We start from the raw sequence: 4,029 nt of genomic DNA, 5'->3' as shown, positions 1-4,029 counted from the left end.
GCCTAATACCTTTTCCCCTCCCTTCTGTGTTCAAGTGTGGAGTGTATTTACCACACTGCGCCGTGACACCTATGTGGAGACAGGAGAAGTTACAGAAAATCTGTCAGATGATGGATTCTCTGTAAACTCACTGAGAGCAGCCTGCTGTGCATAGGAAGCACAGCAGGCTGTAGAACAAAAAACAAAAATAAAGCAACATCGGAGGTTGTTTTATCAGCCAACTCTGACACAGACTGGGCAAGGTTTAAGGCAGCTCTGCAGACTGATGGAACTTTACAGAATCTGAGGAAGATGACCAATAAAACCCCAGAGGTATCTGACACTCAGAGGGTAACCTGGGATCAGGGCTGAGTGTAACAGCAGATGATTCACATGGGTACCCAGCTAGAATGTTTGCAAGGCAGACATTTCTCGTAGCGTCAAATATGCTGCGTATGCGCTCAGTGTGACCCTACCCTTAATTTATTATAACCAATAAACAAACACACATGAACATAAATTGCAAATATTTTATTAATATGTCACATAAAAGACGACAAAGATACAATCAATAATAAATATAGTAGATAAGGTGCAGTAATGTGGTGGCACTACAGAACAGCGCCCCACCAAGGATACACAAGGAACGTTATATACCCAGAGCCCCTGTCTCTAATCAGCCCAATATTAACAGGATAGATAATCTCAGCATAGGCTCAAAGGAGACACGAGCTATAATCAAAGTGCAGGTGTTGGCATGCTTGTAAAAAAGTATACATCGATTGGTAGAAGCAGTATATGAATCCCACATCCACGGATGTCATAGTGTGTCACCTGCATCTACCCTATATCACATCAACACAAGCTAAAACCAACACATATAAATAACACATAGCAAATGATATTGGGAAACAGACCTTTGATCCCTGGTGAGCGGACCCCTGACGCGCCTTTCGCCAAGCTTTTTCGAAGGGGCTACCCTTAATTTGCAAAAAAAAAAGCCTCTGAAAAATTTACGAAGCAATCTGTTTGGTTGCTATGGGCAACTGTCAGCTGTTCCTCTGTACAGATTTTGATAAATCTCCCCCTATGTTTTTAGGTTTATCAATTTGTTGTAACATTGTTCTTGGTTTGTTTACCCTTTTCTCTGACAATGCACTTTGCTACTCCATACACTCCCCTATGGCGCTGCCATTGTTTACCACTGCGTTCTTTTTTGTCTCGGAGTGTCATGTTTTTCCTGCTGGGACAGAAATGTCAATGTTTATTTGTATACTTTTTATTTTGACCCCTCCCCACTTCCTATCCCTTCTTTGTTTTTGCCTCCCTCCTATTTTTGATAGAGCTGCAATACCACACACAGCCTGAGGACAGGTGTGGTGCTGTTTTTGGAGAGAAAAAAACTGTAGTTTTTCTAATCCTGGATTACCCCTTTAAATAAAATAAGTATTTACACATTTTCTATAAACTTGTCAGTTTTCATTCTCAGTAATACCAACATATGCTATGGGTGTTTCTTCAGTTCCCCCTACATTTTACGAGTAAAATTCTGCTCAGGAATTACACTTGTAAATTTTGATGCAGCAGAGCCCCTTTGCAATCAATGGGATTCCGCTGCACAGTGCACACTACAAAATTTCACCGGTGAAGCTTTCCACTGAAATTTCTCTGTCGAAATAATGAACATGTTAATTCTTTTAGCGGAATATTGAGCGGAATGCACTGCCAGCTATAGGGAACTGCAATGGCTGCGCTGCTGATGCACTGACTAAATCAGTTGGGGCGGGACGCATTCCATAGTGTGCATGGACCCGTAGTTGCCCCCATGTATCCTCCACCCCAAAATCAGAGCCCATTCCTATTCCTAGGCCTATAGTTGGTGAGGGGGAGGAAAGCTGTTGTGTCTTTAGTTCAAAAATTACATTTCTATTATTCTCTAGGGTTATTCCACTTCCCATTATACCCTTTAAATCCCTTTTCATCTCCACTTTATTATTTGCCACTGAACTTGGAGATTATGTCTGCTAAAGATTTATTTGATATGTTGAATGGTTCACATTCCAAATCACATTTTACTTCCCATTATACTGTATTGGCATTACATTCTATCATTCACATATTATTCCATAGAAAACAGCTTTAATCCCAGATAGTTTTAAATTTACAATATGCTACCCAGGGAACACTTGGGGTAAAGGTTAATGTCCTACATAACACAGATTTACCTGCAAATGAGCTCATAGTTTACTTCCCATTATGGTCTATGGGCATTCCATTGTGGCATTCCCCTTGTCATTTCAAAGAAACCAATGATAATCCCACTTAATCTCATAATCTCTCTGAATTTGAAGAGTAAGCCTCTTTCACACGAGCGTGTCCGGATAAGGTCCAGGTGCGTTGCGGCAAACCCGCGCGAGTAGGTACTCAATTGCAGTCAGTTTTGACTGCGATTGCGATTGCGTTCCGTTGTTCAGTTTTTATCGCACGTGTGCGATGTGTTTTGCACGCGCGTGATAAAAAACTGACTGTGGTACCCAGACCCGAACTACTTCACAGAAGTTCAGGTTTGGGTTCAAGGTTGTGTAGATTATATTATTTTCCCTTATGGCATGGTTATAAGGGAAAATAATAGCATTCTGAATACAGAATGCATAGTACAATAGGGCTGGAGGGGTTAAAAAATTAAAATTAAAATTAAAATTAACTCACCTTAATCCACTTGTTCGCGCAGCCCGGCTTCTCTTCTGTCTTCATCTGTGAGGAAAAGGACCTTTGATGACGTCACTATGCTCATCACATGATCTATCACCATGGTGATAGATCATGTGATGGACCATGTGATGAGCGCAGTGACATCATCACAGGTCCTTTACCCAGGTCCAGAAGACAGAAGAGATGCCGGCTGCGCGAACAAGTGGATTAAGGTAAGTTAAAAAAAAAATTTTACCCCTCCAGCGCTATTTTACTATGCATTCTGTATTCAGAATGCTATTATTTTCCCTTATAATTATGTTATAAGGGAAAATAATAATGATCGGGCCTCCATCCCGATCGTCTCCGAGCAACCGTGCGTGAAAATCGCACCGCATCAGCACTTGCTTGCGGATGCTTGCAATTTTCACGCAGCCCCATTCACTTCTATGGGGCCTGTGTTGCGTTAAAAACGTACAAAATAGAGCATGCTGTGATTTTCACGCATCGCACAAGTGATGCGTGAAAATCACCGCTCATGTGAACAGCCCCATAGAAATGAATGGGTCAGGATTCAGTGCGGGTGCAATGCATTCAACTCACGCATCGCACCCGCACGGAAAACTGGCCCGTGTGAAAGGGGCCTAAGCCTGTTAAAGATTTATTTGATATGTTAAATGGTTCAGACACCAAGTCACGTTTTATTTCCCATTATAGTCTATGGGCATAATATTGCTAAATAACACAGATTATCCTATAAATAAAACCATATTTTACTTCCCATTATAGTCTATGGGCATTCTATTGTGTCATTCACACTTGTCATTCCAAAATAATGATAATCCCACATAATCTCAATTTAGATCAATGCTACTGTGTTCGGATAGTATGCCTGCTAAAGATTTATTTGATGTGTCATATGGTTCTCATCTCCATGGCCCATCTCTCTTCCCATTAGAGTCTATGGGCATTCCATTCTGTCATTCCTTTTAGTAAGCCCCTTTTTCTGGTTCCTCTCTGTATATTTCATTATTTAATGCAGTTGGGATTTTAGAAGCTTCTATATTCTGATTATTTTTGCGCTATTTCGTGTTGGATATGCAGGACAATGGATCTTTCACACAAGACACTTCACTGCAGAACCGGCCTGAATGTATGGGCTGCGGCGAGCATGTGCAATCTAATCTATACAAGCAGCGCGCCAGCTCCCGACCCACGTGACCTAGTACTGGCACGTGATGTTGTGACGTCAGCGGGTCCGTACCATGCATGGAGATTATAGCTGGTAACATCACTACAGTCCTGGTTTCTTCCTGTGACGTCATACCTACCAGGAGCGCCTCCTCCATCCTAGTCACT

Source organism: Bufo gargarizans, chromosome 9, assembly GCF_014858855.1.
Source record: "Bufo gargarizans isolate SCDJY-AF-19 chromosome 9, ASM1485885v1, whole genome shotgun sequence".
Taxonomy (NCBI): Eukaryota; Metazoa; Chordata; class Amphibia; order Anura; family Bufonidae; genus Bufo; species Bufo gargarizans.
The sequence above is the reverse complement of the archived record's forward strand: the minus strand, read 5'-3'. Positions refer to the sequence as shown.